Source organism: Triturus cristatus, chromosome 5_2 (assembly GCF_964204655.1).
Source record: "Triturus cristatus chromosome 5_2, aTriCri1.1, whole genome shotgun sequence".
Taxonomy (NCBI): Eukaryota; Metazoa; Chordata; class Amphibia; order Caudata; family Salamandridae; genus Triturus; species Triturus cristatus.
The window spans coordinates 183,781,947-183,809,817 of record NC_140588.1 but is presented as its reverse complement, the minus strand read 5'-3'; the positions used below and the strand labels follow the sequence as shown (position 1 = coordinate 183,809,817).

At 41.9% G+C, this 27,871-nt stretch overlaps 1 pseudogene; it reads left to right on the top strand.

Moving 5' to 3' along the window:
• Positions 1-24,288: 24,288 nt before the first annotated feature.
• LOC146822765 (sorting nexin-12-like) lies at positions 24,289-26,411 on the top strand (annotated as a pseudogene).
• The last annotated feature ends 1,460 nt before the right edge of the window (positions 26,412-27,871 follow it).

The following is a 27,871-nucleotide window of genomic DNA, read 5'->3' as shown; positions in this document are numbered from 1 at the left end:
ACATTTCTAACACCAATTCTAATTAAATGAAAGAACTGACAAACAATGTGGGGTATGGAAAATTGTCATTATCTAACAGTGATACAAAGACAAAACTATGGAAAGCGAATTATAGTTTTATCCATAACACCATACTTGACACTCTATTATCATTTTACTATAATTGAAGGTTAATGTGTAAAACCTTGATTTTATTGATTTGCCATTATTTTTATTCCACACCTGAAAGTAGGTTCTGTGTGTTTCATAGTTTGTCTTATGAGGTGAAATGTGATTTATGATACATGATGACTGTTCTCGTGATGGTTGAATTATTAGAGCGCGGACTCACATCAATATGCATTTCACAGCTTTTGCTGTATCCGTGAGACCCATAGCAGCGATAATATCGTTGTTTTTATTCAATCCTTGTGTAGGTGAGCTAAAACTGTAAGAGAAGTCACCTTGCCCATTTAAAGTGGAAATAAATTAAGCAAAACTGGTATTGGCTCAAATTTTGGATGAGAAAAAGGGTCCAATTCAAATGTACATTAAAGGAATCTGTAATTTCTTTCAGAAAATATGTATTGACAAAGGTTTAGGTACTCTTTATGTCTTGATTACGAACTAGGAGATCAATTCCGATCCCTGCGCAAACAAAAGATTATGCATGAATAGGAAGTTAAAGGTTGTGTAATTAATACTGCACCTCAGTAGTTTTCCCTGGAGAAATCTGATGAAATATTTCATGGGAAAATGTTTGGAAGAATGGCAACAAATTTTGTATTTAGTGCAATAACTCCTACATCCGCATGTTATGTCAGGGGCAAAAAATAGTAATAGGAGGTATTTATTGCACCTGATAAATATCTCACTGGTGGTAATGTGTGTACCGGCTGCAGAAAATTCTCACTTTTGCACAAATCTTTACCAGGGCCTTATGTTTTCAAACTCATAAAAATATAACTGGGAAATTGACCCGTGTTCAGGGCCAGACTGGGAATTGAAACTGGCCCTGGCAAACTCCTCGGCCGACCCCCATGGAGGGTAGGGTGGTGGTGTGGCCGAGCTGTTTGTCAGGGACGGTTTGGGACGATTTTGTTACGGGGGTCGATAACAAAAACGGACCCCTAGGAGTCCAAAACCGGCCCACACCCTGGCAACCCACCGGGGAAATGCCCAGTGCCCGCTATGACCAGTCCAGCCCTGCCCGTGTTCCAGTATAAACTGCGTTTTTCTAAATGCTGAAGAAGTCATATATATCCATGTGCCAACCAAATTGAAGAGGACTTCGGGGAGAGGATCTCCACCCAGGCTGTTTTCCACTAGTCTGAAAGACTGGTGTTAAGGACTCATTTGGTGAGTCTGCCAGATGCTGTTCTTCCACCAGTTGCCTGCTCTGATGGAAGGTGCTAGTCCAAAAACATTTTCTGACACACTTAAGTAGTGGGCAACCTTCGATGTGATGGTGCTGGGTATTTGAGTGGCGGCGGTGCATCTTCCAGCTGTTTTTGTCTTCACAGACATACGCATTCCTTAGTACATTTGAAGATCCTGATCCGCAAAGTTTGAGAAGACAGTGTAAAAGTGTGTAGCACGAGTCTGGCTATACAAATCAGTACACGTAGGCTCACCCTTTCATCATTCTGAGGTTGATGAAAGAAACACCAGGTCGTTTTGTCATAGTGACATCTATTTCGAGCTCAGAATTCTATACCGTTGATTAATAGATATTTGGCTTACTGCCCCAGGATGTCTTTGGTATGGATGGTCATTATAATGTCTTAGAAACTTAAGGACACATTTATAATGTTCTGACGCTCAGCAGTGCAGCAAGCTTTGCTGCTGCGCTGCCGTCAAAAGAAAATGTACCGTACCTACAGTTTCTGCCCTTTTCCCCTGCGCTAGTGCACACTGGGCTGCCATGCACCAAAGCAGGCTACCTTGTGCCATGGTGCAAGAATGTTTGCGTTGTTGGGGTGATTGTTTCTGTGCAGAAACAATCATGAGAGGTGTTTTCCTCTTTCTATATGGGTGTTCCGGTGGGTTTTCCCATGCAACACCCATGGGTTTTGGCACATTCCCAGATTTACAAAGATCTGTAAACCCGGGAATGCGTCAACACTGTGCGCCTCCCTAGGGAAGGTGTAACGTGGAGAAATACATTCTTTCATCATCATCATCATCATCAGAAATCTTTATTCGGTTTAAAAAACCATAAAAGATACAAATTCATACATTTCATACATGTAAAAAAAAAAACAGATATGCGCACACATATCAGGTATCAATAAAATTACTCAATTCTTGTTTTGAAATCTGTAGAGGTAGAGTTCAGTTATAAATATTAAAGCGTGGCGTTCTAATAATTGTGCAGTGATATGTTCGATTGTAGGTAGGATATTAGTTCAAATCGTAAGTTAATAAAGTGCCGGTGCGATAGAGTACATTATTCAATTGCTTATATCAGTTCTGGACATCTATGAATATACAATACTAAAATTGGTGATAAAATCAGGCAGCAATAAATTAGAATTTGAAGCCCTTTACCTTGTTTACTACGTTTACAGCAAATAAAAATCTCCTTAAATTAAAAACAATTCTCTGTTTCTAAAATTCTTGATGCTCCTAGATGTGACCTGATTCCTATATTGCGGCAAATGTGTTTAGTCAATTTTTTCCTTGGCATGAAAGAATAATAGTATATGGGAGCCGTTTTCTACAGCATTGTGTGAACATAGGGTACAGTAAACCTCTCTGTCATCACTATTATTGTGCAACCATTTGGATGTGTTACATTTAACCAGTAGGACCTCAAAGCGAAACTTCATTTACAATGACTTGCCTAATCGCGGTTGAACTTCGTCCAAGTACGGTTAAAAAGTGGGAGATGGTTTTATTGATAGGAACTGCGTGATTAGCATTCCTATTTTAGGACAATGATGGATGCTATTTTGCATATACGTCCAAGTATGTATTTTTTAAGACTTTTTTGAGAGTGTCATTAGTGAGTCAGGTGCATCCCAAAAATAATTTATGCCTAATTTATAAAACCAGCTTCGCACATGTCGAGCCCATGAAAGTGTTGTGTGGTGATCAAGTCTCGGTATCTCTATTAACCCATCTTTATAACTTTCGAGTTCTTGTATGGTCCACAAACGGACCCAAAATAGCAAAGATCTTAATGTGGCTTGATGCTCTATACACCTGATGCTAATACCCTGAATGATGGAAATCATAGGTGTGCGTACTAGTAAATGTAGAAACATCCTTATAAATTTGTTTTCCTCCCCTGTAAGCATATTCTGACTGGTAAACCCCAGAGTTCAGCAGATTGCGCCCTGTACTTATAAAGTTCCAAGGCAGGTGACGCTGCCTTTGATGTGCTTTTTTGTTGCTTTTTTACTATTGCCATGGAGTTTTGAAGCAAGATAGCCTTGCATTTGTGTGTGTGGTTTCCATGTCAATTTTGTGTCTAATGTGATGCCAAGATAGTTAAAGTTAGCTACATATTCCAGCTTTTGTTTTTGGATGGGGATATTTTTCTTAAAAGATTTGTGGGGATTCATGGCCATGTATTTAGTTCTATTTGAGTTTATTTGGAGGCCTTGTAAGGTACGGAATTCACTAAAGCAGTCTAATAGGTTTTGTAGTCCCTTTGGTGTTTGTGAAATTAAGATCGTATTGCCAGCGAGGGGTAATTCCGGTACTTGCACCCCTCCTAAACTTGGGGAATCATGATTGTACCCCTAAAGATGATTCACAACATCATTTACATATATTGAGAAAAGAGTGGGTGCCAGTGCACCTCCCTGCCTTACTCCTCTTTTTATAGGGATTGCCTCTGTAAGTTCACCCCTAGGGCTCCATCTGACTTTTGCATAGTTGTCTTTATGGAGCTGTACTATCTGCAATAGATGTTCAGAGACTCCCTGAGTTTCTAGAGAGTTCCAGAGAGAGTCCCTAGGCATAGAGTCGAAAGCGGCCTTCAGATCTATAAATGCTATGGGCCTCATTTATGAAAAGTGACACAACACTGCGAGAAAACAACAATGCATCACTTTTCATTGCGCCCTTCTTGCGACACTAACGGTGTGTCATATTTACAGTATGACGCATCGTGTCGCAAGGAGTTACAGATACGTCAGTATTTCTGACATATCTGTAGGCGCAAAAATGATGCATTGCTGAAGTGTGTCAAAAAAGTGACTCAACTCCAGTAATGGGTCATTACACATGGGCAAGTCCCATGTTCAATGTGCCTGTGTCCTAGAAGTGGCGCAGTGAAATCTAATAGATTTCACTGCATCACTTCTATGACCCTTTCTTATGTAAGAACGGCCCCCTGCATACATTATACCTGGCGCAGGTATAATGTGGCACAGGGGTTTACAAAGTGACGCATCTACCTAGATGCGTCACTTTGTAATTATGGTGCAACATGGCACATTTTTTACCTTGCTGGAGCATCACAAAAAGTGACGCACCAGCGGCGCAAAAGTGACGGAAGGTCCCATAAATAAGCCCCTATATACAGATGTCCTCCCTTTAGATTTGTATACTTCGAAGCTATGCATAGTAGTCTAAAACCTGATCAATTGTACTTGTTCTCACTCTAAACCCAGCTTGATATTGAGACAAGATGTTGTCTTCCTCTATCCAATATTTAAGCTTGGTTACAATCTCTTTTGCATAGATCTTTTGCACTATGTCTATTAGACGTATTGGCCTATAATTGGTGGGGTCTTGTTGATTGCCTTTCTTAAAAATATTTTAATTAAAATTATTTCAGCCCCTTTCCATGACCCCAGTATTGTTTCTCCTGCAGCCACAGTGTTGCAGAGTAGATTTACATAAGGTGCCCATACTGTTTTATTATGTCTCAGAAGATCACCTGGGGGCATATGTATCAACCGAATTTTCAATCGCAAATGCTGCGATTCGCAAAAAACAGTGTTTGCGATTAAAAATTCACAAAACGGGATGCATGAGGCAAATCCTCATCGCAAATTTAAGGAATCGCTAATATAGCGATTTCTTAAGTTTGCGTAAGCATTTAAGAAATCGCAAATTGTGATTTCCTAAATGATATGTACCACGCACCAAAGCATTGCGACTAATCCTTAAGAAATCGCAAATTACCACCAACTTCTAGTTGGTGGTAATTTGCGATATCTGTTAAAAATGCACTTTTTGTAATTTTACAAAGTGCCACGTGGCGCACATACATGCCCTTAGGGCATGTATGTGCGCCATATGCACACACATGCTCATTTCAGGGGTGCATCAGGGTGTCATCATGACACCCTAGCACCTTTGAAATTATTCTCAAATTGCGATTAGCAAATTGTGAATCGCAATTTGAGAATTACTTCCCATTCATTCCTATGGGTCTCCTGGCCCATAGAAATGAATGGGAAGGGATTCCTTAATTGCGATTTCGCAATTTGCTAATCGCAATTAAGGAATTTTAAGAAATCGCTAAAGTTTTGCGATTTTTTAAATACATCCCGTTTTGCAATTCTCAAATAGCGATTCTTTAAAAATCGCTATTTGAGAATCGCAAATGGAGATGTTGATACATATGCCCCCTGGTATCTTATCAGGGCCTGGGGCTTTCCCTGGCTTGACAGCTTCTATTGCTGCCATTGTATCATCTAGGCTGAAGTAAGGAGCAGTATTTGGTCCAGTCCAGTCAATTTCTAGGGGCCATATTCCCTTCGTAGAATGGTCAATTGTTAATTGGTTGGCGGCATCAGAATACAATGGTGAAAAATGTCTTCTCCTGGTGCCTGGATCCAAATAAAGATCCATGCTGTTGTTTCCAGTTTTATTATCCTGGGCTAGGTCCTTTTTTTTTAGCTGCATCAATAAGATTTGTGCTAGTAATTTCTTATACTTTGCGATTCCGTCCCTTATTAATACTATGTCATTAGACCTCACAGCTGCTAGCAGTTCTTTCCTCTTCCTCTCTGTTCTGCATTCTGCAGCACACATAAAAAGTGGAAAACGCCTCCATTGATTGTTTTTGTACAGGAAGGTGTCCCTTACTGCACAATCAAAATTCCTGCCAACAACGCAGACATCCTTGCACCATGATGCAAGGGTGCCTGTGTGTGTGCCAGGCACCAATGTGTGTGCCTTTGTCGGCAGAAAGGACATGAATGTGCCATATTTCATTAATACAGCGCATTCCTGCCCTTTCCTTTTAACGCAGGGCAGTGCCGCAAGAAGCCCTGCAGCAGTGACCTGCACCAAAAAGTTGTAAATGAGGCCCTTAATTTAAGTTGTTTGGGTGAAAAAGGTATGGGGAACCAGTTAACTTAGTGGTATTTTCAGATAACTTATTGATTGAGGTTGTCCTTCAAATTGTAGTGCAGGTATTAATAATGGTGACATATGTAGGGTATGTATAATTATAACTCAAAAAGCAGTTTCTCAATCCGGCTTCTCACAGAACCTCATTCTTCTGCAATCGGTCTTGGAGGTGTCAAAGAAAGATTACAAAACAGCACTAAAAAGAACGTTTCCCTTTGGGGACTGTTTGCAAATGGCCAAAAGCTTTTAGGCGACCTTCGAAACAGGTCTTCACCATAACTATGTGGTATGAGCCCTACTCCTCTACTGACTCTGCGTGCTGCTACTTGCCATGGAAGAATTATTTTCACAAAATATGTATGCTCAGTGTTCATTAATTGATTTAAGGTACAAAATATAAGATATTTTAATTAGTTTATCATGAATTTAGAAGCAGCTGCTTACCAAGCAGGTTGTACATACATCGAGTCAGGCACTGTTTTAAATAAAGCCAATAACTGGAGCATATCAAGTGTGACTTGATTGCAAAAGTTTGTGCAGAAAAGTGTGCTGCAGATCGGCGCATATAAATTCTCCCTGCTTCCACGGACAGAGTAAATCTACAGTCACACGCACAAACACTCATCATACGCTAGGGCCCATCACACTAGATTCATACTATTACTCTATCCACACTGAATATAGGAGAGAAAACCTAAACCAATCTGCATCTAAACGAGGTCATTGCGACCTTAAAGACATTGTCCTGAGTCATGATTCTAAACATAGGAAATATATTTGAAAACTCAATAAATGACAAGGAAATAACCACCCAACACTGGAATTCAAATGAATGCTTATTTATCTAAATTAGTTCAAATGAAAGTCAATCATTAGCAAAATCATTATTCTCATAGTTACCTATTCTAGCTAAAAGGGTCAGGACAGGTCTCTCGGTAAAGTCTCTCGAGCTGCCGTCCTCAGCATAGGTTCAGGAAGAAGTCCAAAACGCGATGACCGCAAGGAACGCAATGAATGTAATGAGCGCAATGGACACGGACCCTCTCTAGTCTAACATATTTATAAGAAAAAATGACAAATAAAAAGTTACAAACAAATGTTGAATATCCGTTGAGCCGCTGAGCAGAGCAAGCAGGAAAGGATGTCACTTGGTTACATTTAAAAAACCTCCGCTCAGGAAAAATCACAAAAATAAAAAAACACGGAAGAAGGAAACTCGAGTTTGCAAATGTTACTTTCGTGAATGCTCTTCCTTGGTATCATAGCAGAGCCACCGCAGACTGGTCATTGTTCATTGTGGCTTTATCCTTCTCCAAGGACAACTGGAATCATGCCCAGAGCTACTGTCCTCACGGAAACTTTCTACTCAGGCAGAGGCTGTGGTCAGGTGACTTTCAACCATGTTCAGCAAGGCCTCTCGTCAAAATTCAATCACTCGTGCGCAGGCTGTAAATGGCAGCCATCTTTGTTTAGGCCAAAACGGACCATCTTAATTAAAAGAAACACAAAACAACGTTACCAAAGCATAATGATTGTACAGTGTTAATCCCCACCAATACCCTTATGTGTATGTAATTATCTAGCCTTCTGCGACACAATAAAGCATTAGCACACGCTATTTTAAAAGCACAAACACAAAACAAATAACACTTTTGCGACACTTATTTAATAAAATTGCACATTATTACTAAGCAACATATATGCATCCCACGTGTAGTTTCTCTCATTAGTAATGTTGGTTAGTCAAGACTTTTAACAAACTAATAATTAGTAATTATAAATCAGTAATTTTAATCATAACATATAAACAAAACTGGAGCTTAAAACTCGATAAATTTTCAACAGAAAACTCTGCTCCAGCAAGTGCACACACCAATTTGCTATTGTGTGCTGTGCATAAACTTCCCAAATGATCAAGTTCCCAGACTTATTACGTGGACATACCTATTTGGTCACAACCAGCTCTGCCACGCAAAAAATCATAACCATCCCGCCATTAAAATGTGTGTCCTACCAGCTCTTGCATGCACATTTTGCTCTATAGCCACACAGGCCAGATGGCTTCCTATTTGGAATTGCAGGCTCCGAAATTGATCATGTATACCTTTGAAAACGTTTTCCCACCTTTTTCAAAGGTGTAAAAGCATTTCGATACAAAATGGGAAAGGAGAATGCCAACATCAGGATTGAATCTTGTGTGCCTCATAGATTCAGTTCCTGCCATCCTGACAACTTGTGGTGGAGAATTTGAGTGAAGCACCATGATGCGTGATGTATTGCAACTGGGTCACAAAGTGCCCACATCTCAGTCCTTAATTGTGCAAATGCTCAATGCTTGTGAGTTGCAAAAAGAACAGTTGATGGACAGAATGTAGAACAATGTCATACATTCACCCCAGTACAGAGATCTGGGCGTAAACCCATCGTTTTGTTGCTCACCATGTCATTCCAGTTTGAACCCAGCCATATGCAAATCAGTCTTGACCCTGTGCTTCATGGGAACAGTCCAGCCCGAACTGCGAAGCCAGGTCCTCAATGGGCTGGAAACAAGCATCCTAGGACCAGTTTCGGGGTTTCACCCCTCATCAGCCAGGATAGCTTGACTCCAGTGGCATGGAGAGCACAGGACCCACGTCCGGGCACACCCGTCCCACTCGGGGTCACAAATGCAAAACATAAGTTGATGGACAGAATGCAGGACAATGTCATACATTCACCCCATACATTCTGGGCCTAAATCCATTGTTTTTTGGGAGGACCTGGCTTGGCAGTTCTGGCTGGACTGTTCCCATGAGGCACAGGGTCAAGACTGATTTGCATATGGCCAGGTCTAAACTGGGGTGGCATAGTGAGCAAAAGAATGATGGATTTAACTCAGATGTCTTGACTGGGGGTGAATGTTTTGATTTGTTCTGCATACCGTCTATCAATTGTGTGTCTTTTGCTTCGTCACCCTAAGTGCGCCAGGTATGCTCAGACGTCGGTCCTAAGCTCACTGTGCCATTGGATTCAAGCTATCCTGGCGGATGAGGGGTGAAACTATGCTTGGAGCTCCCTTCCCTTCTTGGGCATGAAGAAGAGGGGTGATGACACAGGGACTTAGAGTGAGGAATAAATCTGTTGGTTAGATGCTCATAAAGGTAGGTACAAATGTGCTTGTTCTCTTTCTCTGAGAGTGAATAGATGCGACTGGAGGGTAGCTTGGCTCCAGGCACAAGATCTATCCTGCAGTCACAGTCCCTATGTGGAGCTAAGGAGTTTGCTTTTTGTTTGTCAAACACTTCAATCAAATTGTGTTTGTCAAACACTTCAATCAAATTGAAATACACTTCAGGTATGCCCCTGAGAGCTAGCATGCTAGGGATGTGTCTCAGAAAATTATGACCCTGGATTATATATTGTTTGATAGGTTTGGGAAAGCAGATATCTGTGCAGAAAGTAGAATGGAAAGATAGAGTCGTTTTTTGCCAATAGATTTGTGGGTTGTACGTGATGGATCATGGTATGAATAAGATGAGTTGGAATTGTCGCACGTAAATGACATTGAAGTGTATGCATTCAGTATGTGTATTTTTGCATGTCATCTGCAGGCTTTCTGTAGGTTACATTATGAGTCCTGTAGCAAATTCCTTGCTGTCAACTGCCCTGACCAACTCTGTTTTATCTTGTGGAAAGATCTGGACCCCTAATGTATACAGAAACTGTGTATCAATGAAATTTCCAGTGGCCCTGGAATCTATGAGAGTTTCCACAAGCCAGGATTGCTGAGACTTTGAAGTTAGTGTTATTGAAATTCTAAGATGGTGTGGGATCGAACAAGAGGCAGTTTTGGAGGTCGGACTTAAAGTTTGACCCGGTAGATTGACCTCATTGGCTACTGAGCATACTCCTTTTTGGTTGTTCAGTAATTGCTACAGAACTGGCAGACACACCTGTGTAGTTTGTTCTGGGCTTGGTTGGATGCACTGGGCACTCTTTAATGAAGTGGCCCAATTTCCCGCAATAGTGACATTGGTTTAGATTTCTACTTTTTTCTTTTTCCTGCTTTGTAAGGGGGCCTCGTGTTGTCCCGAGCTTCATGGGTTCAGGTGTATCAGTTTTACTGGAGAAATCATTTATTTTCCTCTGTTTCTTTTTCCCCTTTTCTTTCGAAGAGATGATAATTCAGTTTGACTACCAAATCTATGAAGTCAGCGCAATCTTCTAATCGTTCCCAGATTTGAGACAAGAGATCTTTGAGTTCGTCCTTGAGTCCTGTATAAAAGAGTGACACCCTCTTGTCTTCTGGCCTTTCAGCCTCTACAACCAACTATTAAAGGTGGATATATAATGTAGCAGGTTCGAATAGCCCTGCTCTAGATTCAATAGCTCATTGTCTGATTCTTGAACGAAAGTGTGTTTCGCAAACAGTCTTTTCATAGCTTCTTTAAACTGCCCCAAGTTGTCCAGCAGGGTGTCATCTCGCTCTACTAGGGGTATTGACCACAGGGCAGTGTCTCCTCCTAAGTAGGACAGTATAAAAGCTATCTTAGTAGCGTCATCTAGAAAAGGTCCCCGACGAGCCGTGAAGTGAAGGGGACATTAGTTGAGAAAGATGAAGAGTATATTAGTATCCCCATAAAAGTGCTCAGGAGGTACTAGGAGAATGGGCATCAGTGTAACTATATGTATCTGCATGGCAGGTGTACCGATCGCTGCAGCTGCGGAGGCCCCAGGTGTTCTCTAAAAACTAGGAGCCTTGAACACGTTTCATGGGGAAACAACCATTACAACACAGTCATTACAACGCACTACATTTACAACGCAGTCATTACAATGCAACTGCCTTTACATCGCATGCCATTTCAAAGCAGCCATTACAACGCATGTCACTACAACGCATGCCATTACAATGCATATCACTACAATGCATGCCATTTCAACGTAAGTAATAGGGAATAGTAATTTTTACCTCTACACTATCCAACACTTACCCTACTGTTGGTTGCACTCACTGGAGTGGGAATAGTAATTTTTACCCCTACACTATCCAACACTTACCCTACTGTTGCACTCACTGGAGTGGGAATAGTAATTTATTTTTACCCCTACACTATCCAACACTTACCCTACTGTTGCCCTAAATGTATTATGCGTTGTAATGGTATGCGTTGTAATGGTATGCGTTGTAAATGTTGTTTCTAAAAATGCTTTGTGATGGCATGCGTTGTAAAATCATGCATTGGAATGGATGTTGCGATGTAAAAACTGCGTTGTAAAGGCATGCATTGTAAATGTTTGCGTTGTAACATGTCCTATTCCATTTCATGTGTTGTGCCGTAGGTGGTAACGTCCCGGGATTTTTGGAGATGTGTAACTTAGCCTTCAAGGCTGCCATCTCTTTCTGCAAGTCAGGGTTGTCTGCATGTATGGAGGCAAGGATACCTGCAATATCCTGAAAGGAAAAAGCTTGTGGGTCCATAACGACCAGGCACAATAATCAACGTGGGCTTTGCATTCTGTCAAGTCGCAACAATGAAGCGCTTACCTGGTAAACCGCAGGGCTGGGCCGATATGGACTCAACTCCGCATACCCTGTGTTTTTATGTACGTGCACGAAGGAGCTCGCTAAGGGCCAAAGAAGAATGCCTGGATGATGGACGTCGTGGTAGATGCGCTTGTCATATATAATGAAACAGCCATGGCAGTTTGAACGCTTAAGTACACATACGCTAGAACCAGTTGTCATGTAATCAAATTCGGAACACCATGTAAAACACTTGTCATGTACCAACATGTAACAAAAGAAAACACATCATACGGGGAGGAGCTGTTTATACTGGTTAGTGGGTGGGTTTTTTAAGACCTGACTTCCTCTGGGAACTCTGGAGAACCCACGAGTGTCGAAGACTCCCTTAGAGACGAGAAGGATCGTAACACCAGTTAACCTTTGCAAAGGGACTTCCACTGCACATTGCCACATTTCTAGTAACTTTTGATCAGTTAAAATCTGCAAATCATGAAGGAGATGAAGAATTATGCGGCAAGTGCGGTAAATCCATAATTATGCAGAAACAGATGTGGATGAAGAATAGCATAATTCCAGTGGAACTGCCTTTGCCACGTGAAATACAGAGCACAGTATATCCGCCACATTTTGACAGAGTATCCTGTCCTCCAAACTTTATGGTCCCTAGTAATGATGTTTTGTCAGACAGGACCAAGCCTCATTCTTAATTTTCTGATACCACTCTTGCTCGACTACAGGATGAGGGCATGTACCAAGCCCACTTCTTTAAAAAAGTGCTTCAAAAACACATAATATCTCTAAATAGCTGCTGTTAATGCTCCACTTCTTACTCAGAAAGTGGCACAGTCCATAGCTACACACTGATGCTATTTTCATCAGATTCAGGACACATTTTCGAAATTAACCCATTAGCTTGCCACTTTGACTTTATCTAACAGGATTTAAATGCTGCATCTAGTGACTATATATAAAAATCAGGGCTTTAAGTGGTCCACGTCCCTCTGATCTCAACCCTGGTAGTAATTAAGAATATACATTGAAACTGGTCCCCTTTGGGCACTGTATTCATGTCCTTAACCATAATGACAAAAGACACTGATCCATCTTTCATCAATAAATGTAAACAACGTTTAGGTAATCCATATCAGTAATTTGGTTTCTGTTTATCTTTCACGTTTTACTTAATATTTCATTTCCTAGGAGTCTGGTTTTTTTGTTTATCATATTACACTTGCATAGTGCAGACTTTCATCTGAATCGCCTCCATGCATTTATACAGGGGATGACTGGACACTCTGGAGATGAGCCTGGAGGCAGGACGAGTTTTTCACAATGCCGGTCAGAGGGTCAAAAAGGTGTTCAGACTACATGCCATCCAATCCTTGGCCTTTCTGCAGAGCGAAGAGATCAATGGTCATGTATTTAAGTTGCAATTCCCATTCTGTAAAAATGTGTATGCAGGAGTTACACAGTTGTCGAAATATTGAAAAAACTAAAGTAAAAGAAAATTCAGCGCTTTCAGATGAGTGGGTGAATTGTGTGTTTGGAGGGTGGTGAAGTGAAGGAGATACAAGGAAGAGCATTCAGGAGAGAGTGAGAAGAGAGTACTGAAGATGAAAGATGGGGTGTGTCAGAGCTTTAAGTGGGCCGGGTCCCACCGGTGCTGAGCACTGGCAGTTTTTTAAAGGGGGCCTCCAAACGGGTCTCTATCGGGCTCTGTTTTGGACCCTGGAACAGGTGGTCTGTTTTGTTCCAGACGGCAGTGACAGCAGGTACACCATGTGCGCGTGCTCACACTGCTCACTTCAAACTAGTGGAGAAGTTACGGCATGACGTCATGCCAGGTCAGTGTTTTAGGGAAAGGGAAATCCTTTAAAGAAAGTCATTTTCTCTCTGGATTTCACTTCTCTTTTTGAAACCCAGGAGCAGCGACATTGTCCTGGTGTCTCCAGGGCTTTAAGTGGAAGCTTTTTCAATATTATATACAAGCCATTGTTTCTGCGTATTTATCTTATGCAACTAACAACCATTGACCAAGCCAATAGTCCTGACTTCTTGTAGGTATGATGTTACTGTGTTGTATATCTTGATGCAATGACAGAAACAGAAAATTACAAGTTGGGCAGCACACTAGGCTAAGCACAGATTTTTAGTTTACGTGTTTTTAAGCATTGCCCTAAATTACATTGGCCACGCCCCTTTGAGAGACCCCTCCCCCCCTCGTTTTTTCATCCCACTTAAAGCCCTGAGGTGTGTTATATGCCAATGGAGGAGAAGAGGAGAGAAAAAGAGCATACATGTCTAGCATGGAGTGAACCTTACAGGAGTAAATAAAACATTCTGTAGTCCCTTCCACAGGCCTCAGTAATGTTTCATTCACAGTCTCACAATTTCAGAATTTAAACTTTTTCAAATTAATTATTTAAAACCTTAATCGTAGTTGTTAGCCATTTATGTTAAACAGCTAACAATCATCGACAAAGCCAATAGTCCTGGATGGTTTTAGGTGTATGTCAGTTGTTGCGCTATATATCTGAATGCAATAATAGAAAGGTCTGAGGGGAATCAAAACACTGATTGGGTGGCACTCTATCGGAATCACAGAAATGTAGTTTAAGTGTTTAAGACATGCCCTAATGGCATGTGCCACGACCCTTTTAAAGACCCCTCCCCCCACTTAAATTCCTTTATAAAATTAAACTGTTACATTGGTAGGTATAGTCGTTACGGTATCTTCTATAGTATTGGATCCTTTTCGTTTTTAGAGTGTGTTCTGATAAATAAATGTCCTTATTTTTTTTTTCTTTGACTATAAGAGATTATTAATGCAATTTGACAGTGGGCACGCCTTTAGAGAAAAACAGAAATGCTGCAAAAACAAAATGGCTTCTCGTTTGACCCGCTCTGGAAATATTCAGAATCTGAAAAGCTATCAGATGTCAGTTGATAATAAGTGAGCGATGCTTGCAAGCCACATCCGCCATTTTATGTTGTTACACAGTCAAACTGGACAATACGATAAGATGCCCGTCTCCCCCCACCCCACCAGGGATCAAAGGCGGCTTTTGTAAAGCAAATAGTTGGAGAGCTACAGCCCAGTTTGATGAAAAACCACTCCAGGCCTCTTGGGAGACATTACCTTCCTCATTATTCCACTGATTGGCCTTATTTCATCCAAGGATTACTGCGCATCCTCCTGACGGCTGATGAGCAGCTTCATGAATATACAAAATAATCCGGCGGCGCTGGGCCAGCACTGATTATTATTGTGAAACTCGGAGGAGCCGCGGCAAATGAGCTGCCGGAGACGGCCGAACTCTTCCTCCTCATTTTCCGTCTGATTTTACCACGAGGATCCTTATTAGGCGATTTTTCACGTGTCTGTAACAGAAAGAGAAAATAAGAGAGAGAGAGACGCTGAGCAAGGAAGAGATTGCATCTGGTTAAAAATGATCAGGGGATTCTAGGTACCAGATGTTTTTTGCTTAATATTGCAAAATGACGTTTATTAGATTACACTAAGCGCTAGCTAACTACGGCTAAACCGCGTTGCCGCGAAGCCTGCGAGGGAAGCGCTCCAAATGGCCTCTTATTCTGTACTGCGTAGTGAGTGTGTTTTTTTGTGTGCGTTTTTGTATGCGCGTGCAGGTGGACTTGCGCAGGCGCGTGCCTGTGCGTGTTCATGCGTGCGTGAGTGCTTGTGCGTAGAGGGAGTTACACGTACAAGGAAGGAACCTTGGCAGGGGGCAATCCTAACAAAATTATGGAAACCTGCATTAGGCCTGGAATAATTTAACTTCATACAGCCCTGCAGCCTGCTGGCCAAATAACTTGGCCGAGGTGTTAATGAAACAGTAATGATGGAGAGCAAAGGTGTTTATTTTTAGATTCAGCCTGGCAGACACAGCTTTGACACAAAGTACATCTGATGGTTCCAATCTCCTCGAATGGATTGCGATCCAGGGCTGAAGCTACTTGTTAACGCTCTTTTCATTGCAGATGCATATGATAACCTGGGGACTGGATGGAATAATAGTTTACTCGTAAGTGAGATGGTGACATACGCTCAAATCATTCCCAAATGTCTTAAACTCTAATACAGTAAACATAAAAGCGTAGTCCTAGTTTATAGAATTAACACAGTAATCCTCAGCGGAAAAATATCTATATTGTATTAAATACATGTACTGTACTAAGTCATGCAAGCTGAAAAATGTGACCAAACTGAAGATATAGTAGAGTTAATTAGAGCATTTCTCAAACTCACCCACCCTCCCTCCTTCCCTCCCTTCCATCCTTCCTAAGTCCCACTATCAGCTTCCACCCTTTGTCTCCGCCATGTCTTTATTTCTCCTTCCATTTCTTCCTCCTTTTACCCCCCCTTCCGCCCTACTTTCCACCCTTTCTTCCTTCCTCCTCCCTCCCCTTCTTTGCGTGTTGTATTCCAGGGACACCTAGATGGGCAAAGATTAACAGGACCCCTACACCTGAGACCTGTAAAACCGGAGTGTGCCTAAATTGGGGGCTCCCAGGGCTTTCTTCTTGTTCAGCACATGCGCACACATGAATATTTATGTCTACAATACATTCATCCCCAACTGACACGAACTCTGACAGTATATTTTAAATGATGTTCCAGTCAATGTGGAAATGCCCTCACTATTGTCAGATATCATTTAGAGGTGGGTACACCTCTTTCTGGTTGGTCTTGCTGTTTTTTGGCTCTCCTGTTTGTGGTATTTTCTGCCTTGGCACCAGAGGCGAAACTAGAGCCAAATCTCTAGGGGGGCTAAGAAAGATTTCGGGGGGGGGGGGGGGGTCGGGGGGCGGGCTGACTCTTCCACCAATATTCAGAGTGGAGATTCAGGAACTTTAAGAAGGGGTGAAAAAACAACAAAGCCTCATTAACAAGCAAATGGTCTTTTAAAGACCTGTGAAGTACTCGGGTGCGGCTGTGTATGTGCCCTGGAAGCTGACTGAGCCCTGGCTGCCACACACAACGGGGGGGGCTGAAGTCCTTTGAGCTCAATGGGCGTTACGTGCCTGCTTGGCACCAACCTATCTTCCTGTTCTTCACCGATTAGCAGCGCTGATTAATCTGTCAGGCAAACTGTTTTGCTCCAGTACCTTGCACACTTCTCCACAACTGACTTCGGTCTGCCCGCTGAGTGACTTTCTGAGAGATCAAATTTTTCCTCATTATAGAGTGGTCTTTGCTCAAAAGGAGGGATTGTTCTGTGTCATAAAGTGGACATTACTGGTTGCTTTGACTACAGTGTCAACTGTCCTCAGTACTGTAGATAGCCTTTGACCAAAGGGCAGTTGAATTTACAAGGGCTGGCAGTCCGCGGAAAGAAATCAATAACCCAGTTGGTCACTGTAACCTAATCACCTTCTGGCCAAAAAGGTGGTGGTGTTCTTGCAGGATCTCCTTTGTTCATCTTTCCCATTATAATTCATTCTCTATGTAAAATTTCTGTGCCCATATAGGAGAAATCCTGGTGCTACTAATTTTGTGCTATGTGGCATATTCCAATACACTTTTAATAGTCAGGTGGTGGGAACTGGCAGTGACCCAGACATAGCTTGCATTATTTGGAGTAAGCCTTTCAGCCTCCTTATTGAATTGCTGTCCAGCAGTAAAATAGCTTCTATCTTTTCTTACCAACTAGGTCCAAGGGAGTCAACTGGGACAATATACATCTGAACTAAAGATACTCAAGTGAGGGGTTCCTCAGAGGTCCTCCCTGTCCCCTCTTTTTTTTAACCTGCACCTACACCACATAACGTGGTTCTACATACATTACTCAGCAATGCAGCCCTCATAGTTTCCCTTTTAGTGGTGGGCTCTTGTGATAGCAAGAGGATGAGCTGGGTGTCATCAGCATAGGAAATCCCTGTGTTCTAACAATATTGGCCAGTGGGTCATGTAGGTGTTGAACAGGGTTGCGCTGAGGGGAGAGCCCTGAGGGTAGCCGCAGATGTTGTATTTGTGTACGGAGGGGATGGGAAAAAGCAGATTCCCTGAGTTCGTCCAGTGAGAAAGGAGATGATCCTTTTGAGGGCGTCTTCTTGAATTCTGATGTGGTGCAACCTCTTAATAAAATGTGTGGGGTATACAGTGTCCATCCCTGTTGAGAGGTCGAGTAAGATCAGGGCCACCATTTCTCCTTCATCAAGGATGGCTCTGATGTTGCTGGTTGCAGCAATGAAGGCAGATTTGGTGCTGTAGTTGGCATAGAATCCAGACAGGGAGAAGCCCAGGAGGTTGCTGTTTTCCAGGTGTTGGAGAAGTTGGCGGTTGATGACTTTCTCAAGGATGTTGGTGAGAAAGGGGAGCAGAGATATTGTTTGGAAATTCTTGAGTTTGCTGGAGTTGGCAGACTTTTTCTTGAGAAGGGGTTTCACTTCAGCATGTTTCCATTCACCAGGGAAGGTAGCAATGGCGATGGATGCATTGAGGATGTTAGTGAGTTTGTTGCTGATTGATTTGTTTCTCAGGTTAAAAAATGTGGTGGAGTCAGGCGTCCGTAGGTGCACCTGAGTGGATGGAGTTCATGATGGCTAGGGGGTTTTAAGTGGTGGGCTGGTCCCAGGTCGTTAGCAGGTGGTCGAGGCATGCATCTGTAGGAGCAAAAAGGCTGAGGATGTCAGTGGAAGTGGGGTAGGTCTCAACGTTTTTGTAGATGTTGGTGTTCTTGTTGCTGAAGAATGTCGCCTGGGTGCTTCAGGGTTCCTGGGAGGGGGCAATGATGTTTTTGGAAGCTGAGGGGTTGGAAAACTCCAAGACAATACTGAAAAGCTCTTTGCTACTGTTGGAGCGGGCTTCAATGCAGGCAGCAAGAGCATTCCTTTTAGTCCTCTCCAGGAGTTGGTGGTATTGGTTGAGAGAACTTTTGAAGGAGGCTCAGTCAGCAAAGTCCTTGGTGATATGCCATCTTGTTTCGAGTTCCTTGATGTACCAGCTGACCTGTTTGGAGGGTCCCTTATGTTTTATGGGCTTGCTGGGGGTGACTCTGTCAACTCCTTTGGTGATCTAGGCACAGAAATTCTTGACATCCTGTTCTAGGTTGGTGGAGTTGTTCAGGTGGAAGGAGTTGAGGGCATCAGTCCATTGGCTCTCTGACAGTTTGCTCCAGCTTCGGTGAGACATGCTGGGTGTGTCTGGCGATGGTGCCGGGGAAAGCCACTGATAGGGAAGTGGACAATGGTGTGGTCTGCCCAGGTGGGTTCAGTGATGTGCATGTATTCGACTCTGTCACTTGTCATGAAGATTAGGTTGAGTGTGTGTCCCAGATGTGCGTGGGGTTGGTGACTAGTTGAGTGAGGCCAAGGTGTTGCTTCCAAAGAGGTTGTCAGTGTTGATGTCATGCTGGTCATAAAGGTGGAAGTTGAGGTCTCCGAGGAAGATGTAGTGCTTGGAGTTGATGGCGAGCGTGGCAATAAAATCAGTAATGGCATTGCAGAAGCTGTGGCCAGGTGGTCTGTAGGTGAGGGTGCATATGATGGTGGTTGTTACTATTGGTGTGGAAATGGAAGTTAATATGTTCAGTAATCTGTTTGGTGTCATCTGTTGTGGTAGTGCAGTTGATGGTTTCCTTGTGGATGACTGTGATTTCACCTCTATTTTTGTTGATGCGGTCTCAGTGTGTTATGCTATAGCCATTGGGTGATGCTGAGGAAATGTTGGGCCCAGAGGTGGGGATGAGCTAGGTCTCGGTAAGGAAGACAACGTCAGGGTGCGGGTGGTGATGGTGTCCCAAATTTTAATGGTGTGTTTACGGGACATTGTGCATTGAGCAGGAGGCAGTGAAGATGTTCTGGGGTGGTTGTGGTTGGCATGGCAGGGGTTGCTATGTGAGAGGTTGCTCTGGTGTTGCAGGTGAAGCAGCAGTACCAGCAGGTGAAAGGTCCTACCATGGATCGTGGCAAGGTGTGTCAGCAGATGTTCCTGCTTCTTCCACGGTTCAGGGCTCAAAGCTCAGTGGTGGTGTAGCAACATGAGGTGGGAGAGCCAAGGTTCCTGGTGCTGAGCGCGGTGCAGGTGCAAGCGGGAGATGACGGGCTTGCCTTTGGCACACCATCTGCATATATGCAGATGATACACAAACTGATGTCAATCTTTGAGTAAATCAAACTGACTCATATTTGGGGCTAACTGGCACCCTAGATATTGGGAAGGGCTGGATGGAAAGGCATTTTTTAAATTATACAATTTGAAGTTAGGTATTGTAGTGGAATACGCTACCTATGGAACCCAATGTGAAGCTCATCCCAGTCCATCTTGTCATAAACCTAAGATTCTTCTTTAATGCACATTTGAGCTTCACCTCTCAAATGGCATCAGTAACCAAAAATAGCTTTTCAACCTACATATCCTGAAAAGTATCTTCCTGTTTCTGTCTTTTCCTCAAAGAATTACGTCAGCCAATGCAATTATCCAGTCCCTTATGCATTTCTGCAACTCAATCTACTTGATTTCTGTTAAACATTTGGTTACCGATAGAGTGGAGTGAAATCCTACTCAAGCAGCATCTCCAAATTAGCCTTTGCTGAGTTCTCTGGTAGCTTGGCACAGAGCGGCCAGGCTAAACGTAGAGGCTCTATGTAAAGTATGTATGTGGCAGTTTAAACAGTAATAAAGTGAAAACAGGACATAAGAAGAATCACACACCAATTTAGAGAAATAGAGGAAAATGTCATAGATAAATCAAGACCAAAACAACAGAATTCCAATCAGTAAAACCAGAGATATGCATCTTTAAAGATCTAAGTGAAAATAGCGCCAAAAAGCCCAAAGCGCTACTCACGTCGTCTGGTCATGCGAGACCTTGAGAAAGTCACAAGTTAGGCTAACCACAATGGAGCATGAGTCAGAATAAGGACCAGGTTAGTCCAGCTGAAAAGTTACCTGTTCATGGTGGAGGGGGCGCCAGAAAGAAAGAAGTGTAGTGGACTGTAATCATTATAGCGTGAAGTGCAGGTCGGGCGTCACAGAGGGGCATTGCTGTACAACGAAGATCCTGTTTTTGGTGCAGATGGTTGGGATGTAGCATCTTGGTGGCACTCTTCACGATCGGTCTATACTGTAGCACAAAGGGTAGGGTTGATGAAATCCGTGTTGTCTGGCTATACGAGCAACAAGGTTTTGGCACCAAAAGACCTGTTAGCAGTCATGAGGAGTCCAAAAATGTCAACTGAGCTCCGCTGAGGCCACACAAAGGGTCAATGACCTGAGGGGCACCACTTTAGGGTCAGGGGCTTACTCCAGCTGTGTCTGGGTGTTGGTTCAGATGATTGGGAGCCTGTCCTGTACCTGTGACTCTGAACAGGAGGCCAGCAGACTAGCCCTTAGAGTCACTCTTGGAGTCATGGGTTAAGGCACAATTCCAGATTCCTCTAACTGAGGCAGGAGGGCAGGAGGGCAGGAGGGCAGGAGGGCAGGAGGGCAGGTGGGCAGGAGGGCAGCAGGGAAGCAATCCAGCAAGGCAGTAGTCCAGCAAGGCAGTAGGCCTGCAGAGCAGCAGTCAAGCATATTGACAGTCCTTTCAGCAGCACAGAAGGACTTCTTCCTGGCAAAGTCTCCACAGGTCCAGAAGTGTACTGAAGAGTTGATGTCTGAGGTCCAATATTTATACCAAGTGCCTTCTTTGAAATGGGAGAAGCTTCTAGAGATTTCCTTTTGAAGTGCACAAGTGTCCTGCCTCCCCTGCCTTGGCTTCAGACTAACTAGAGGGGGTATGCCGTCCTTTGTGTGGAGGCAGGACACAGCCCATTCAAGTTTAAGTAGGGCTGTTCCCAGCTCTGTCCTCCCATCCTGCCAGTGATGGCCCATCCAGGCACATCTAAGCTCTCTAGTGTGTGGGGCTGTTCAGAAGGACTACACAGAGCCCAACTATCAGCTACACTCAGTCAGGTGGCCCAGGGATAGGCTGCAGGCAAAAAGTTTTGGGGTGACCCTGAAGAATGGGCCCAGTCCAACAATGTTCTATCGAGAAGCACTCTTAAGTTGCGATCCATCCAAAATGCCATAGTAAGGCTCATATTCAATCTCAGGGTGAAGAGACAGAAGATTGATGGAAAAATATCTAGCTGCATGAATATCAAGTCAAGAATATCGATGGTGTAAAATATTGAGGTTCATTTTTTGTTTTTAAAAATATCGGGTTTTGTGTATTTTAAAAATATTGATTTTGAAAATATCAATGTAAAAAATATAGTAAATAATATTGACTATTGTATTTTTTTGTTTTTGTTTAATGTTTTAATTCTGTTTTTAATATTTTAGTGGTACTTATTGTATCTGTATAAATTAATTTTTTTAATATTAAAATGTATTTTTTATTGTATTTTCACTTATTTTTAGGAGTGGGATGTTTGGTTTATAGCGGATAAGGGTAGGGAGTAATTTAAAAATATTTGTTTAAAGTATTCATTATTTTTTTATGGCATGTAGAATTTTAGGAGTGGGATGTTGGGTTTATAGGGGATATGGGTGGGGGTAATCTAAAAATGTTTGTTTAAATACATTTTGTAAATTTAAAAAATATATATTAGTGAAAAATAAAAACAAATCTTAAATAAAAAACGTAAAATATTAAATGAAAAATCTTTTGGGAAAGTTTTTTTTGAGGTGTAAATATTTACATGTAAATAATATACAAATTATTACATATATTTAAAATGTTTTAAAAGGTATTTAAATACAAATATGTGAGTAAGGTTATATGTTTATTTTTATGTGTATATTATATTTTATTGTTTTTGTTTTACAAATGTTTAAAATATCAATACATTTAAAAAAAAATTGGGAAATGTAAATTTTTATAAAAAATCTACGGAGATTTAGAATTAAAAATTACATTTTTGTAAGAAGAGAAAACTCTAAATTTTTTTCAAGTTTTTTGATGTATTGTAATTTATAATATGTAGTTAATATGTCATTTTTTAAAAATGTTTAGGTTTTTTGGAAATGTTTGTTTAACATTTTAAAATGTAATAGAAATGTGTATATTTTTTTATAAATTTCATATTTTGTTATAGTTTTAAAATTCTGTATGTTGAAAATATTTTTCATTATTTAGCACTTTCCCTTAGTTTATTTGGTTCAGAGTTTGAATAGTATTTTTTTTAGGTTTTTATCCAGCACTTTCCCTGAGTTTAGTTGGTTTGGAGTTGGAATAGTAATTTTTAATGGTTTACTATTCAGCACTTTCCCTAAGTTTAATTGGTTTGGAGTTGGAATAGTGATTTGTCATGGTTTATTCTCCAGCACTTTCCCTGAGTTTAGTTGGTTTTGGAGTTGGAATAGTAATTTTTCATGGTTTATTATCCAGCACTTTCCCTGAGTTTAGTTGGTTTTGGAGTTGGAATAGTATTTTTTTATGGATTATTATTCAGCACTTTCCCTGAGTTTAGTTGGTTTTGGAGTTGGAGTATCAATGTTTTATGGTTTATTATCTAGCACTTTCCCTGAGTTTAGTTGGTTTTGGAGTTGGAATAGTAATTTTTTATGGTTTATTAACTAGAACTTTCATTGAGTTTAGTTCATCTGGAGATGGAATAGTAATTTTCCATGGTTTATTATATAGCATTTTCTTGGATTGTATATGTAAATTTAAAAAACATAAAGGAGACGTATGTCAGTTTTTATTGTTAACATTTTTATTCACAAAAAAAATATTTATTTTAGTTGTTCGCAACTACGTTGTTTTTATTCTCTTTTATTAGTTCTTCCTCTACTACCTTTTCTTGCAAGGAGACTCATGGTCCAGGCTCTAATTCTTTCTCTCCTGGATTATGGGAATGCTCTCCTTCTAGGAGCTCCTCTTGCCACTATCGCAAAGTTACAGACTGTGCAAAACTGTGCAGGTCATATGCTTCTACGGATTCCTAGCCGCCAATATGCTAAACCAGCACTTAATACCCTTCACTGGCTTCCTATACAGGAGAGAGTTAAATGTAAGTCTCTCTGTATTGTTCACAAGTCATTAGCAGGGAAGGGTCCACATATTCATCGGTCCATCGTCTCACTCTATCGTCCGAACAAGTGCTTGCGCTCGGATAATCTCCTCCTCGCATTAGTTCACAGAATAAAAAAGGCGAGAAGTGGTGGCCCTCTGTTCTCCTATAATGCTGCCACAATGTGGAACTCCCTCCCCCCCCCCACATGCATCTGGAGTCTAATCATTTGGCCTTTCGTACTCAAAACTTGGCTTTCCCTTAATCTTGCTTGCTGGTTTTGGTATTGTCTGTGCATAACTGCCAATAGTGCTGGGATGCCCTTGGGAAGCTACGTGCTCAATAAATGTTTCTTCATTCATTCATTCATTATGCAATTTTTGAAATTATTGAAAAACAAGATTAACAGATTTTGATGTTATTCAGAATACATTATAAAGCATAAAACATTTTAGCCCCCCTAATAGTCCCCATAGCACCGCTGCGATGCTGCCCCGGTGCCTGGGTTCACAGCGCTAGACATGGCGGAGGCGATGGTGGCTGGCACCAGGCGCCTCAACTACAAGCCCCAGGACCTGACGGATGCCTATGTGCCACCCAGCAATTTCATGGAGATTGAACTTCTCAGCCCGCAGACAGTGGGAGTAGGCAGGACCCGTTACACCAGCTACGAGCTGCGCATGCAGACTAATTTGCCCATCTTCGAAATGAAAGATTCCTTTGTGCGTAGACTTTACAGCGACTTTGAATGGTTAAAGAATGAACTGGAAAGAGACAGCAAGATTGTAGTACCGCCGCCGACTGGAAAAGCATTGAAGAGGCAACTTCCATTCCGAGGCGATGAGGGCATTTTTGAGGAGGCCTTTATTAAAGAGAGAAGACAAGGACTAGAACAGTTAAAAAAAATACATCTTTATTGGTTTTGTACTATCTATAAATTAGGGGTACATATCTGCATATAATTTTTTACATTGTTAACTTTGTAATATAATGTGTTTCTACAGCATCCTTATTACCACTGTTTTTCTTACAGTATTGGGGAAAAAGGAACATTTCGTATTATATGGCAATTCTTAATGTAGGCCTATAACAATGTCAACAGTTTAAAGTGATACCCGGTCTTTTGTATAGCATGTGTTTTACATGTTGCAGAATTTGCAACGCTGGTACAACCAAAAAAAACAATTAGAACGTAAAAACATAATTAAACATTTTAATAGCACTATTCAAGGTTGTTGTCTCTCTTTTTATCATTGGACGCTTTGCTTTGTGATACAGTTAACATCCAAACATCTATTTGTGTTGTTAAGTTAAGTTAGTGTAGTGTATTGGGGTGTATTCCTGGTAATCAATGTAGTAATGCAGTGAATTGATGTAGGGTATGGTGGCGACTATTTTTGGTGGTTCCTGTCGTTTGATCTGACATATTCGTTTGGGGCTATCGTATCTCTACCTAGTGCTTGCTGACTGTGAATTTATTCCCACTCATTTGTTTATGGTGGTCTAGTCTGCTATCAGGATAGGATGATGGGATTTCATATCAATTTGGTCTCTATGGCAATAAGATGTGCTATCCTGTCTGGTACATTTTTAACATCTGTGCGTTCCAGAGTTACGTCTTTGATTCTCTCCTCTTCGGCTATTAGGGCTGTGCGCAGGTCCTTAAGTAATAGGAAGATCGGGAGGGACTGGCACACCTTCCAGCTCATGGCCAGTCTGCGCTTGGCTACCACCAACGCTAAATCTATAAATGTATTCAAAGCTTTGCATTTGGTGCACATTTAGTAATCCCTAATATGAAATGTAACCCATTCGCTTGTAACGTCGTGTTGGTAGCTTCTGTTAAAATGGATTCTATGTCTGCCCAGTATGCATTTATATGTGCGCATGACCATACCATATGTGTGAAAGAGGCTTCTTGGGTGCCACATCTTGGGCAAGTATCCGCCGCACCTGGGAACATTTGTGCTATTCTCTGCAGATTCAAATATGTGTGGTGTAGGTAGTAAAATTGTGTATATTTTTATCTTGCATTGAGTGAGACGATTTTCGGAATCCCTATACATTGCTCCCACTGGTTATCAGTCAACGTGACTCCCAATGCTGTGTCCCAGTAAGTTTGTAATGTCATTAGTGGAGAAGTCCGATCTTGCCTTAGTGAAGTTTATAACATGGTGTAACATGGTGATAGCATTGCATGCTGCACCATGAGTTAAGAGTGTTTGAAGCAAATTAGAGGTAATTGGTTCCTCCTGTACCTGTCCCCAGTTTTTCTGCCTTTGTTTAGTCAGTGAGGCATATAGTAGAAATGTGCCTGCTGGTACCCCATAATCATCCATCAGCTCTTCTAATGTGTATATTCTTTAATTTACAAATATGTCGCTCCATGTGTTGAGGCCCACCGCGTCCCATATTGCGTGTTCAGATCTATGTCTCCGTGGCGCAAGGGGTAATGCTGGTGCATAGGCGGTGAGTGATTTACCTTTGTGTAGAAAATATTGCCAGTTGTGGTGTGCCGTAGTCTAGAACAGTTTATTAACAAAATCACAGGGCACCCACTGACACAGAACGAACGCTGCTTAATCTGTTCCTGCAGGACAAGACCATCAAACGGAACTACGCCCCTGGCAAAGTGCACCAGTAGGCAGTGGCATGGCACGAGGCTTCCCCTACGCCACCTCCTACTCAGCAAAAATTACATTTATTTTTACACTAGGACTCTGTCACCCTGAGCTGGCTTTCATTCCTTCAACTTTTTAAGTCTCTACAGCTTTTCTTTTTGTTTTTATAATTTGCTATCAGTTTGTTATCGGGGTGTCTCTTCCCCGATGCACGTATTTCAGGGGAGCTCTGGTCTGAATCGAAGTGTCTGCTGTCTCGCATTCTTGGTGTCTGCTGCTATTTGTGTTCACATGTGTCCATGATCAATCAGTTGTTTTTGCAGAGTGTCAGAAAGCTGTATGGCTCCTCATGCATGAAGGGGAATACACGAGGCACTGTAGCTCACTGTGAGGCAAGCAAAGGTCAATTCTGTATGCTGAGAGACTCGCAGTAAAGATCATGAAATGCATCATGTTTTGTTGTAGCCAGGGCTTGATTGGATGTTGTGCTTTGCTTTAACAGTCTCTGGTCCTAACTAGTGGGAGTTAATGTGGGGCACTTGCACTAGACTTCAGCATTGGGGTGCCTTATACCTTGCTCCGGCCATGTAATGCAGCAAAGGCTAGTGGGACTCTTCTCTGCTGATTGCTGGTGTGTGCTAATCTTTAGAAGGACTTGTGAATCTGGCTTATAGCATTTGGCATACTAGATACGGGGGGTTAACAGGAGCTAGTGGGGCATATGGCTTAGTGTGGCTCAGTGAGGTTGCAAGAGGCAGGTGAAGCAAACTGTTACAAATGAATTTCAGATTTGTCTCTTTATTGGGTGAGTGTGTGGCTTGTGGTGGGATATTGTACTCTCTACCTCTGTGTGAGATCCCAAACCTTTCTAAAGGTAGGATTGTGTGCGCTTCTAGTAAAGGGTAGGTTGGACTAGAGACACTGGCACTAGAAGAGCAACAAGTGTGATTAGGGAAGTGGAGCTGCAATAGCTGAAAACACCGTGTCACTTTGAGGATTCCTCTCCAGTCAAACCTACCCTACAATGGATGTGTAGGCCACTGAGCTGGGGAGTGACATCACACACAGATGCTCCCACTGGGGTTCTGCATGCACTAGTGATGTTCTGTAAACGTTTTCACAATGAATATATTTTCGTTGTGGTTCGTTTATCCATGCATTCTTTCACCCCTGGTCTATGGCTATTCACTGTGCCAGATTTTCACAGTACTTTCTCCTGTCATCCAAAAGAGTGTTCCACAGGTATTTGAGCACCCTTCGTTTAATGACACCAAGCTTGTCACACATTACAAAAAGTGCACCGCACACTCTTAAGATTTTCATCTAACAAATTGTTGTGGTTTTCTACGGATATCTTTGAATTTTCACAACATTTGTGCATAATAGCTCATCAAAATGGTTGTTTGTCATCTGTTCATACCTACATTGTGTGTTTTGCATAGTGACATTGTTGTATTTACCATATTTAGTACAGAGCTGGTAA